This window comes from Peromyscus maniculatus, chromosome 22 (genome assembly GCF_049852395.1).
Source record: "Peromyscus maniculatus bairdii isolate BWxNUB_F1_BW_parent chromosome 22, HU_Pman_BW_mat_3.1, whole genome shotgun sequence".
Taxonomy (NCBI): Eukaryota; Metazoa; Chordata; class Mammalia; order Rodentia; family Cricetidae; genus Peromyscus; species Peromyscus maniculatus.
Window position 1 is genome coordinate 36261047 of NC_134873.1, and position 13217 is coordinate 36274263.

General features: G+C 48.7%; 1 protein-coding gene across 10 annotated transcripts in view; it reads right to left on the reverse strand.

Moving 5' to 3' along the window:
• Positions 1 to 9782, reverse strand: part of Allc (allantoicase) — a 36377-nt gene extending 26595 nt beyond the window's left edge. For 3 of the 10 annotated variants that reach the window (XM_076559909.1, XM_076559912.1, XM_076559905.1), the window contains exon 1: positions 9574 to 9710. The gene's annotated coding sequence lies outside the window, so the exon portion shown is untranslated. Of the gene's footprint in view, positions 1 to 6119; positions 6193 to 9573 lie in introns of all 10 variants that reach the window. The other 7 variants (XM_076559910.1, XM_076559913.1, XM_076559906.1 and 4 more) reach the window with 6 other exon arrangements.
• Positions 9783 to 13217: the final 3435 nt, after the last annotated feature.

The window sequence follows — 13217 nt, forward strand, 5'->3', positions numbered from 1 at the left end:
GGTGCCTTTAAGGCCAACCTGGGCTACACAGGATTTTTTGGCTCTTTTGGAGGGCCCGCCACCCAGCTCCCAAATAAATCATATACAGAGGCTTATTCTTAATTATGAATGCTTGGCTTAGTTTCTAGCCAGCTTTTCTTAAATTATCCCATCTATCTTTTGTCTCTGGGCTTTTCCCGTTCTCTAACTTCTGTAAATCTTATTCTTACTCCGTGGCTTGTTGTGTAGCTGGGTGGCTGGGTGGCTGGGTGGCTGGCCCCTGATGTCCTCCTCCTTTTCTGACTCCTAGATCTTCGATCCCGTCTAGATTTCTCCCTCTATATATCTTCTCTGCCTGCCAGCCCTGCCTATCCTTTCTACTGCCTCGCTATTGACCAGTTCTTTTTTAGACCATCAGGTGTTTTACACAGGCACAGTAACACAGCTTCGCAGAGTTAAACAAATGCAACATAAACAAAAGTAACACACCTTAAAATCATATTCTACAACAGGATCCTGTGCCCAAAACGTAGGAGAGGAAAAACAAACAGGCCCTTGTAAATTTTGCCAGTGGTTCCCATGTGGAGGTAAGTTTTTTGTTTTTTGTTTTCTGAAGCTGAGGACTGAAGCCAGGGCCTTGCTCTTGCTAGGCAAGCACTCTACCACTGAGCTAAATCCCCAACCCCCCTGGAGGGGGGTTTCAAAGAATGTTGAACTCTAGAAGCAACTGGCCGGGCAGAGCAGTGAGGACACAGAGGTAGGAAGGCCCGAGCTTATGGCTTCCTCTGTGATCACTCACACATCTTTCACTGCTCTGTCTTTAAGCCAAGATGCCCTTTCAATGGAGTACCCTGGGGTTAGATATCCAGCATGATGCCACATGGCACAGAGGGAACCAGGTGACATGTGTGCATTTAAATTCAAATCCAGTGTCACTTAAAATTCTGCTTATTCACTGCATTTATAACATGTCACATGTTTAAGAGATACAGGTGCCTGGTAACTACTGTCCTGGATAACAAGGCAAGTTTCCACACCGTAGAGGTTTCTAACACACAGCACAGGTACGTTCATCATTTCCACATATGTTATAGAAGAGCTTCCATTATCCTGATTTCCTTTTACTAACGACCTCAGCAAGTGTCAGGCTTTAGGAATGGGTTTTCAAAGGTCTTTAAAAACCTCTCCAACACAAGGCACCTTTGACCATGCCAATCCCGTAGGAAGGGACATTCCAGGCTTGAACAGAAAATGAACTTGAGTCTGAAGTAGGAGAGGTAAACACTGAGGACCTGTGCATCCACGACTATTTCTTGGGATGCTTTTTAACTGCGAAAGAACTGTCAGGTGTGCACTGTAGACTGGCCCTCCATTGGCCAGCAAAGGGAAGCTGGACTAGATGCAATCAGAAGTGATAGAGTACTATAGGAATTCAGGCAAGAAATGCTTGGGGCTGGAGCAAGAGCTCTGTAGCAGGAATCTTAAAAGTTCTTATTAATAAAATCAAACCCGAGGCCAGTTATTGGGGTCAATGCTGGTAGATCAGAGAGACAGAACAAGCCACAGCTATCTCACCTTGCCAATTCCTCAGCTGGTCCTGTTTCCTCAGATTGTAAGCTTCTGTGTCCTCATCCAGAATGAATCTCAGCTGAACTGTGTTGCTCCATAGCCTGAATGCTTAACCAGCCAAAATTTTCTAATTTCTGGTCCTCACGCCTTATATATCTTCCTGCTTTCTACCACCACTCCCTGGGATTAAAGGCTGGCTTTCTGGGATTAAAGGCGTGTGTCACCATGCTTGGCTATTTCCAGTGTGGCCTTGAACTCACAGAGATCCAGAGGGATTTCTATCTCTGGAATACTAGGATTAAAGGTGTGAGTGCCACCATTTTCTAGCCTTTGTATCTAGTGGCTGTCTGTTCTCTGACCCCAGATAAATTTATTAGAGTACACAATATTTTGGGGAACACAATACCACCACAGAGCTCAGTATTCGGCCGAGTACAGGCACATAGTCCTGGGTTCAGTCCCAGCCCCTCACAAAGCAGAAATGGTGGTGCACGCCTATAATCCCAGCACTTGGGACAAAAGTTCATGGTTATCCTTGGGGGCATAGCGAGTATAAAGCCCGATCCTGGAAAGAGAGAGAGGGATATAGATAGGAAGGAAGGGGAGGGTGGATCTTGACAAAGAATACCCTGCTCACATGATCCAGGATCTAAGTGGAGAGCAGGCAGAGTCCTTCAGCTGGTACCTCTGCAGGGAGAGACCACTGGACAAGAGGAGAGGCGCTCTGGGAGGTGAGATGCGCTGAACGTGTGTCCTACAGAAGGTGTCTGCTGAGCAGCGGGACATGAATCCAGAGCGGGGCACCAACAATCCGACTTTGAGAGAAATGGGTGAGCAGATCCACGGAGACCAATGCAAACATGAGCCAAACCCAAGATCTGGACTACTCAGAGGAGAGGGGAGATTCCCAGGATTCCACAGCCTGATCCCTGAGCTCTGAAATCCCTGATCCCTACCTCCAGGCTAGAGGCAGCTGGCTGGGACTGCAATAGAAGTGATTTCCACTAAAGAGAAGCAGATGCCCCCAGGTCTCCTATCCAGCCACGTTGGGGGAGGTATTTCTACAGCTTCTGAAGTAAGGTAGCAGTTTGAAGAAGGCTAAAATTTAATGGCACTCATACCAGAGTTTGCAGCCAGAAACTGGAGTCTTCCGCTGTGGCAATTTCCCCAGACAATACTCACAAATGACAATCAGTGTGCCTGCCACACTTTGGTGTCAGGGTGATCCCTCTTTTACCCCCAGGTGAGGGAGTTCCATCTGGTGTGGCGGATGAGCTCATGGTATCTGTGCTTCTGATGTGGCTTGAATATTTTCAGGTTTACATATTGGCACAAATAAGTCATTTATCAGTTTGTGCCTCCTGGTGCACTGGCAGATGGTGGCTGTTAACTTAGGGAAAGTATGGAGTCACTCTGTCTTGGCACTTGCACTCAAAATGAAGTGACTCGGGTCAAGGTTATTGCTTATCAAATAGAGACTTTCTAAGCTAGTCTCAGCCTGCTATTCCATACAACATAGGATAAGCCCAAGCAGTCCTTCCCTGTCCTCGGCGCCCTGTACTGGCATCCGAGCAGAGAGGTCTTGTGTGTCAGCTGATTTCCCACTTGGTGTGTCTCTCCAAACCACCTCTGGGCTTTTAAAACCTCAGGTCCTGAGCCCCAACCCAGACACACACTCATAATCCACAGGGTTGCCACTGGGACAAGGTGGCATGGGTGTTAACAGGGCATCAACTGCGTGTGTGTGTGTGTGTGTGTGTCTGTCTGTCTGTCTGTCTGTGTCTGCATGTCTGTTTGTCTGTGTGTGTGTGCCTGTGTGCGTGTGTGTGTGTGTGTGTGTGTGTGTGTGTGTGTGTGTGTGTGTGTGTATTTCAGGCTCATAGGATGGAACTGGTATCTGGTATTCTAAACCTGTCAAAAGCCTGGGGAGGTCACAGGCCCTGGGGGAAAGTGACTGCTGCTGTTTTGCTAATGAACAAGATGTGTCCAACAGATCACTTTCTCAATCACTGTGTCCACAGATTAACACTGCCATCAGCTTTGCTGTCCAAAAAAAAGTGTGGTGGCTGTCGGTTATTGCAGACTGTGCTCAGCCATAAATGGGACATCTAGTCAGTCCCTCCAAGGCTTGGGGAACATCATGGGAGAAGAGGGAAGAACGTAAGAACCAGAGAAAGCAGTGGTGTAGTACTGCTTCTGGGCCTGTTATAGCCCTGGCACTATGAACTCACAGAGGCTACGCAGGACTGGGTCCATCAACGTTCTACCACTGGATGGAGATTTGTGAGGTCCCCTCCTTCTCTATGGTTCTATTAAGCAGTTAGTTCATCATTTCTGGAGCAGTGAGACACATTTTCTTCAGTGGGGTATAGTTACTGGTATGCTGGCCATCCACCTGTTAATAACCTCTAACAAAATTCACTGGAACAGCTGGGCGGTGGTGGCGTTCACCTTTAATCCCAGCACTTGGGAGGCAGAGGCAGGAGGATCTCTGTGAGTTCGAGAGGCCAGCCTGGGCTACAGAGTAAGTTCCAGGAAAGGTGCAAAGCTACACAGAGAAACCCTGTCTCAAAAAAACAAACAAACAAATCACTGGAACACACACACACACACAAGAACACACAGAGCAAGGCTGGCTGGTGGGCATTGGGATCGGAGGACTGAGAATCAGTATCCCTCCCCAACTCTGTCATTGAACAGGTGAGGAAATGGAAGCCCAAACGAGTGAGATGCCCATTGCACACGTTCTCCGGTGGCACAGCCAGGTGTCTTTTTTTTTTTAATTTTATAATTTGATTTAATTTTACATATCAGCCATGGATTCCCCTGTCCTCCCTCCTCCTGCTCCCCTCCCTCCCCCCAGCCCACCCCCGATTCCCATCTCCTCCAGGGCAAAGCCTCCCCCGAGGACTGAGATCAACCTGGTAGACTCAGTCCAGGCAGGTCCAGTCCCCTCCTCCCAGACTGAGCCAAGCGTCCCTGCATAAGCCTCAGGTTCCAAACAGCCAGCTCATGCACTGAGCACAGGACCCTGTCCCACTGCCTGGGTGCCTCCCAAACAGTTCAAGCTAATCGACTGCCTCACTTATCCAGAGGGCCTGATCCAGTTGGGGGCTCCTCAGCTATTGGTTCATAGTTCATGTGTTTCCACTAGTTTGGCTATTTTTCCCTGTGCTTTTAATCAATAAAATAGAAACAAAGAGAACAATACAAAAAAATTAATGAAACAAAGAGTTGGTTCTTTGAGAAAATCAACAGGATAGACAAGCCCTTATCCAAACTAACCAAAAAACAGAGAGAGAGAGCATCCAAATTAACAAAATCAGAAATAAAAAGGGGGCCCGGTGTCTTTACCACCAGAGAACCAGAAGAGCGTTTAGACTGCCGGGAATGTTCCTGGCCTGAGGAACCTGAGGCACGGTCTGAAAAGCCTCTCCCAGGAGTCCTATCCCCGGCCTGGCCACCAGGTGGCACTTGTCACCGCAACATTCCCGGATCCTCCAGGGACCCTGAGCTCCAGATGAAGAGTTCAGTCATCAGAGCCCCAGAGATCCATCCAGGCAACTCTGTGAGAGTGAAGAATGCCATCTCCTTTGGATCTGACATTTGTGCATTCATTAGCTCTCCTTTCAGATGGTAACATTTCACACAAAACTAGAGAAGGAAACGCACCACAGACACACACACTCCAAGCCACAGTCACAGTCTGCATATTATTGCCGCCAAAATAATCTTCCTCTCTACCGTCGTCTAGCCACACGAGGGGCCTGGCTGCAGGGCACACCGTCTCCAGCCTCTACCTGTCAATAGTCAGTAGCTCCTGGCAAATCTACTGTGGGCCTCCTACGCAGGAGCCTGCAAAGACAAGGAGGGAGGTGGTAGGAGAAATTAAACCATCCTGCCTTCCAAGTTCAGGCAGGGAGCGGATAGGGCTCTCAAGCTCACTGGGAGCTGTTGTGTGGACAGTGAGGAAGGTGTGGAAATAAACTGTCCTGGCACCCAGCAGAAAGGTGAGGGACAGGTGGGGGACTCCACTCCTCGCCTTTGGGTCTGTTCACACTGTTCCGGGTATCTTCCTTGTTAGGTGGGTGAGCTGGTAACTGAATAAGATCTGCACTCACACCTCCCAACTCCTTCACAGAGGGAGGAGAGGGAAGCCAGGAGCATCGTGAGGACCTGACAACAGGTGGCACATGACGGGACCTGGAGTTTGCACCAGGTGTCCATGATAGAGGACAAACGGGACATCCACGGGGTCCACTCCCTGATCCCGCTGCCTTCACTGTGCCTCCTGACAGGGCAGAGGGGGTCACACGTGTGGTTGAGGATGCTGGTTCTAAGAATTAAGGCTCTGGGTCATACCTAAGAAGAATGAAGGACCCTCTTGTCCTGATTGGCTCAGAGGGACAAGGTCCATGTGCAAAAGCCCTACAGAGATCTATGAAGACCAGAAGAGCTCCTGTTGGCAGCCAGCTAGGAGCCAGGACTTGGGTCCCTCCACCGAAATCCTCCTAGTGAAAACGGCTAACCCAGCCTTCTGACAAGCAGAGCAGAGCCATGGCTGAACCTACCTGGGTGTGCTTAAGTTCTGACATGGATTGTCGAGGGGTCCTGGCCTGCCTGGATGGCTACATGAATATACCACTGAAAACAGACAGGAGAACACATGAATGGGTAGTAGAAGACTCGGTACGGGGATATGTCTATTCCAGTAAACATGCTACACGTAAGTACACAGAAGGAAACAATGAGAGGCAGCAAAGATGCCATTCTTTTCAAAGTTGGATATTTGCCTTTTATGAAATATTTTTTTCTTTTTTGTTGTTCTCTCTTATGATATTGGACTGATTTTATAGTGGTTGGTTTATTTTTTTTCCCCCTTGGTTTTTTTTTGAGACAGGGTTTCTCCATGTAGTTTTGGAGCCTGTCCTGGAACTCGCTCTGTAGACCAGGCTGGCCTTGAACTCACAGAGATCCGCCTGCCTCTGCCTCCCAAGTGCTGGGATTAAAGGTGTGCGCCACCACCACTGCCCAGCAAGTTGGTTTAGTTTTCAATGGACATTCAAATAAGACATAGGGGAAAAAAATCCCTGTGGGCTAGGTAAATAGAGTTGGGGAGACTGGACCTAATCCCAAGTACAACAAATAAAAATTAATAAAAGTCAGGGGGTGTGGTGGCACACGCCTTTAGTACCAACACTGGGGGGGGGGCAGAAGTAGGCAGATCTCTATGAGTTTGAGGCGAGCCTGGTCCACAGAGCTAGGACAGCCAGGGTGGTCACACAGAGACCCTGCCTTGGAAAAGAAAAAAAAAGACATAAAGACGTTTCCCACTTATGTTTCATTTTCTTTTACTCTGTCTGTACAGAACACTAAAAGGAAAAAGAAGAAAAAAAACAGAATTTAAAAAAAAAAAGACATTAGGGACTTGTGACAAACACCCCGAATAACACTCACTCTGATTTCCCGACCAAAAGGAGCTGTTACTGAAGAAAACACCTACAGACACGCGGAGCTCCAGGATGCTGGGAGACACCAAACCCTGTCAGCTTTTCCATGTTTGTCTTAGGAGCACTGGGGCCCTTCTGTGCCTGGGCCCCAGAGAAAGCACCAGATCTTCCCTTTCAGGGGAGCACAGTCCCTCCCTCCTGTCGAGGGCTGGCTGATCCAAGGCTTTCCCTGAGGCCCTGATGTTTTGACAAGGAACACAGCCAGTATAGCCTGGGGACAGGCCTTGGGGGAACCGTGGTTTAGACCCTGAAGACCAGCTCTTCCTGCTGTTCGGGGCTGTGATACCAGTCCCAAGACTGCTGTGTGCTCTGTCTGTGATGTTGGAGAGACAACCCACTTTTCACTTGTGCGACATTGTTTGATTATTGTCCTGTTGAGGTGGTCTCCCTGTAGGACAGTTTCTCCAGACTCTGCCCTATTTCTCCCTGGAAAATAGTATATAAGACGCTGCCTATCTTAACAAGCTTGCTTGGCATTATTAGACAGCTTGTGCAAGGCCTCCTGATCCCACACTCATCTGTCTCCCTACCTTCTGATCTCCTGGTCCTCTCCCTTGGAACCTGTCAATGAAGAATGATCTGCTGGCCCAGGTTACCCACCTTTCCCCAAGGAGATGGTTAAGTTATAACAGTTGCCAGAGGAGGGGGAGTTGTATTCCTCAGTGTAGCCTCTGGTAAGTTGCTCTTGCTCAAGTAAATAATACACATATTCACACACATACATTCACACACACACACACACACACACATACACACACACATGCACCAACACAAAAACACACCTTCACATACATACCTGCGTGCACACACACTCACATAAACACACACATTCTCTCACACAGACACATATACATGCTCATTCACATGCACGCACGCGCACACACACACACACACACACACACACACACACACACGCCAAAGAATGAGTAAAGGAATCAGCTAAGGTCCAAGAGAGAAAGAGAAGGATCCAGACACATCTACAGTTCCTCCAGCCCTTCCAAATACCCACCCTCCTCTCTTCCACCTCTCTCAGGAAAGTCCCAAATGGCAGGCCATGGTGAGTCTGCTTCCAACTCTGTCACTGACCCTTCCTGGTTCCTGTTTAAACACAATGCTGCCACTGAGACCAGGCAGCAGCCACTCCTATGCCCAGTGGTATACTGAAGTTGGCCCTGGAAATCCCTCACCCTCACCCTCAGCCTTCAGGAGTAAGACACAGTCCAGAGACTAAGGCAGTCCTCCTGCTGAGTGACGTGTCACAGGCAGAGCTTGCTACAGGTGGGCCTGAGAAGGTGTGGTGGTATGCACCTGTGACCCCAACACTCGGCAGGCTGAAGCAAGAGATTCATGAGTTCAAGGCCAGTCTGCACTCCATGGTGAGCGTTTGTCTCTGCTCTGAGTTCAGGTGGTGTTAGTGAGTTTCACGATCCCACAGAAGAGCCTTCATGGAGGAAGGGTGCTGTGGGATGGTCAGTATGTCAAATTACTCTGATTGGTCAATAAATAAAACACTGATTGGCCAGTGGTTAGGCAGGAAGCATAGGCGGGACTAACAGAGAGGAGAAAAGAAAGAACAGGAAGATAGAAGGAGGCACTGCCAGCCACCGCCAGGAAAAGCAGCATGTGAAGATACCCATAAGCCACAAGCCACGTGGCAAGGTATAGATTTATGGAAATGGATTAATTAAAGCTATTAGAACAGTTAGCAAGAAGCCTGCTATGGCCATACAGTTTGTAAGCAATGTAAGTCTCTGTGTTTACTTGGTTGGGTCTGAGCGGCTGTGGGACTGGCGGGTGACAAAGATTTGTCCTGTGGGCAAGGCAGGAAAACTCTAGCTACAGAAGGGTGTATTTTGTCTCACGATGTCAGGAGATTTTAGTCCTTTATGGTGGAGAAAGGATGTTTGGTGATGACCCATGTCATCGAGAGCATGAAGAAGCTCCCAGGAGCAAACAGAAGCACCAGGTTACAGCCCTCAAATCTCTTCGATACAGTCTTGCATCCACCACCTAAGCCTACATCCCAAGGTTACACAGTCTCTTAAAAAGGTAGGGCGAGCTGGGACAAGTATTCAAATGGGGACCCTGGGGTCAATATGAGCTCGGCATTGAGATGGTTGTGGTGGTGGTGGAGGAGGAGGAGGAGGAGGAGGAGGAGGAGGAGGAGGAGGAGGAGGAGGAGGAGACAGAGTCCCACTGTGTAGCTCTGGCTGGCCTGGATCTCACTTTGCAGACTAGTTGGCCATGAACTCACAGAGATCCACCTGCCTCTGCCTCATGAGGGCTGTAATTAAAAGTGTGCACCACACCAGGGCTGGCCCATGTTTAGATGTTTTAAAGAGAAAAATCACATGACTTAAGCTCCAGTAGAACAAAGACCAGAGCCAGAATATGAAGTCTCCCTCAGCACCTCTCAGCTGGGCCCTGGGACCATGTGCTGATAATAGTTCCCAGAGCCACCTCCCTATTTGCCCCAATCAAGGGTCTGGAGACCCAACTTTATCCCTTCTCCTACCTCATTCCCTTGGTAATGCCGACGTTAGACAGAGCAAATTATTCAACATGACAAACAGCTCTCCAATCTCACCCAAGAGTCCAGATCCCAGTGTTCAGGATTGGATTTCACGCTCCCCACAATCCAGTGCCGTGAACTGTTAACACCAGCAACAAAAGAATTCACAGAGGCCAGAGAGAACCTTCCAGATGGCGAGCCTGTGTGATGTCACAAGGGCTATGGGAAATAGAACTGAGAGAGCAGCCTGTCCCTGGTGAGACCAAGGGATGATGGCTGGGTCAGGCCTGTTCGCTTCTGCATGTGTAATCCTACCCCACTCAAACCCTGACGTCTGAAATCCTCACCTTCTCACCCAGCTGCAGCTTTGAATTTACATTGTAATTTTTCAAGTCATTTGTTTGTTTATTCAGCAAATATGAGTACACCGTGCAATGGCCCCTGACATGCTAGAAAAGACAGGGGCTGTAGAGGGAATTTGTTATAAACCAAGGACCCACTGCTCAAGAAAATGTACATGTATACAAAATTTTACTGTGATGTGAAGAACTGCATGGACCTTTGAGAAGAACATCCACATGGTGGTCTGTCTTGCCTCATGCAGCCTGGCTCAGTGTGTCCTTCCTAGAGCCCACTATCCAGAAAGGAGCCATTGATAGAGGAAGGTACCTGGATGGTTGCTCAGTCTCCCCCAAACCCCTGCAGGCTAGAAACTGTGAGAGAGAAACAAGAACCTCTGAAGATTCAGGAACCAGCTATATCCCAGAATATTCCATCCCATAAGCCCTCCTTCCCTTCCTTGATTTCCTTTTCAGGGACTAATCTGCCCTTCCCCACACCTACACCCAATCTGTATCAGTCAGAGTTCTCTAGAGGAACAGAACCAATGGGATGAATACATATTAAAAGGGGACTTATTAGATTGGCTTACATGATACGGTCTGGGTAGTCCAATAATGGCTGCCTCACACCAGAGAGGCAGTTGCTCAGTCCATGAGGCTGGATGACTCAGCAGTCCCTCTCTGGCACTGAAGGCATGGAGGGTTTGTGGAGAGTTGGAAGCCTGAAGAAGCTGATTCAATTATCCATGACAGCAGCAGCAGCAGCAGCAGCAGCAGCAAAAGGCAGATGAATTTGCCAACAGGAATGAAGGCTGACCCAGCAAAAGAGCAAAGCTTCATTTCTTCACATCCTTACCTGGGCTGCTACCAGCAGGTGCTGCCCACACTTAGAGTAGGCTTTCTCAGAACAACTAAGGCGATCCAGACAATCCCCCCCAGAGACATGCTCAGGGGGCATCCTGTTGTAAACATTCCTTCAGTGAAACCAGCTCCCTGGGTGATTGCAGGTCAACTGTGTCAATTTGACAAAACAAACCCTCACAATTACTTTGAAGAAACAAAAACATGTGAAAGCCCCAGGGCCAGGGTCTCTGCAGGAATCTGCCCACACTCAGCTCCTCCTATGGCCTTCAGGTTCTATGGGCTACTACTGTCTCCCTTTGCAAGTGGAATTCATGGAAGCTCCTGCGTTTATGCTACAGACTATATTTTAATAAATTATCTAATGCGACTTCATTCTCCAGGTACCTGTTGTCTAGTCAGCTTAAAACCATGGTGACCAAATACTGGAATGGACAACCAGAGCGAAAGTATTTACATTGAGTCAGAACTTCAGAAGTGTTAGTCCATCGTGGGGGAAGGCATGGCAAAGCAGGACAGAGAGAGCAGGCCGGTACTCATGGCCCTTTTCCTTTTCCCCTTTCATTCTGTGCAGGCCCTCATCTTATTAGACGGTGTCTTCCACACTCAGAGTGAGTCTCCTCCTTAGTCAGCTCTCCCTGGAAATGCTTTCACAGATGTACTCAGGATGTACTTTTCTCTGTCGATATTGACCGTCACATCTAGCTAGCAGCTGAAGTGTCTTTCACTCAAAGCCTCAAATGCATCTCCGAACTGCATGATACACAGAACAGCAGGACCCATTTTTATCCTTTGGTTTCACCCAGCCTGAGCCCCTGGCATGCAGAATGTCACAGAAGACTGCTCAGAGCTAGAGAAGGCCACCAGGGCTCTGTAATGCAGACCACACTTCGGAATAGGTTCTAGAGCTACTCAGTGGGGTAGCCGCTTAAAATTGAATAGATATCTAAACTTAAATATAGTTCAATTAAAGTTAAAGGGAATTAATCCAAGTCCTGTCTCCTGAGCTGAGCTTCATGTTAGCGGCCACATGTAGCCAATGGTCATGTCTCCATCCTCTTCCATCTGTAGGGAGTAAATAAGACAAAAAGCAGGTAGAGTGGTGACCCCAGAGGGCTGGCCCCAGGCAGGCAGGCTATTCCTGGAGCCCTATAAGATACTCATACTCTGATACAAGGATTTCTGGAGCCAGACTAGAGATGTCCCGGAACAGTCATAGTGTCCCCTCTATGGTCTCCCTCTTTCCAGGTGGCAAAGGTTCAGCTGCCTGCATGGGGGGAGCAGGGGACCTTGGGCAGGCTCCTCCCAATAGCCACACAGCACTGGCTGGAGGATGCAACCTCTTACTGAGTGGGTCGAATGCTGGCCAAGGTCTACTCTTCAAATTAACAACCTGTCACCTGCCCCTCTATGGAGGCACCAGCTGACAGTCCTCTTCTAGCAGACTGCAGACTTCACTACTCTAGAGTGATCATGGGGTCAGTGCTCAGGCGATAGCCACTACCATCTGGAGCCAGCTGTGAGAGGCTAGTGATTTCCTGGATCCTGTTCCTGTGGCTAAGCAATTCTAGGAACCACCCCTTCCTCTGACTGTCTTAGAAGTCTTCCATTCTGCACGTGTTACCCACATCCAGCATGACTGTGATGCAAAGCCAAGGTAAGCAGCCAGACCCTAAGAGGGCCCAAGTGCTGTGTGACTCTTCCCGAGGAAGCAGAAACAAAAGTTTGATACCCAGCACTAATGACAGACCAAACAAACAACTCCACCCAAGTCCAGCTTAGTAATCCAGTGAGTTTATTGGGGTTACTTTACAGAGCATGGATGAAGGGTTTCTCACAGGAGCACAGGTGATTCAAAGGCTGCTGCATCACTGGAAACTCACCCCAGCCTGGAGACGACCCATGGGAGCTGCATTCCTAGAGCTCTCTGCAAGACTTGCAGGCAGCTCCAGTCAGTTGGAAAGTCTCCACCTCTCAGCAGTTAGTACTGCTTTTGAAACTTGGGGAGAGAGCTCTGAATCCTGTAAGCTTCAGGAGCTTCCTCAGAATTGTGAGTTTTTGTTTTGTTTTGTTTTTCAGTTTGTGTATGAGTGTCTTACCTGGGTGTGTGTAAGTACACCATGTTTATGCCTGGTGCCTGTGGAGATCAGAAGAGGGTATCAGATTCCCCTGAAATTGGAGTCACAGACATATGTGTGCTAGGAACTAAACCTAGGTAGTAGGTAGTCTACAAGAGCAAGAAGTGCCCTTAACCACTGAGCCCTCTCTCCAGCCCCAACTTGTGGGTTTGATTCAAGTCCTGAACCCTGTGAGTTTCCTTCATCTCCTGGGTCTTGAGGAGCCTCCCTCCAGGTAGGCATGTTTCAATTTACAGGAAATCGCTACACAACACCAAGGGGACCCCCAACTCTGCATAGGTCCACTTCCTAAATTCTTGTGCCATCC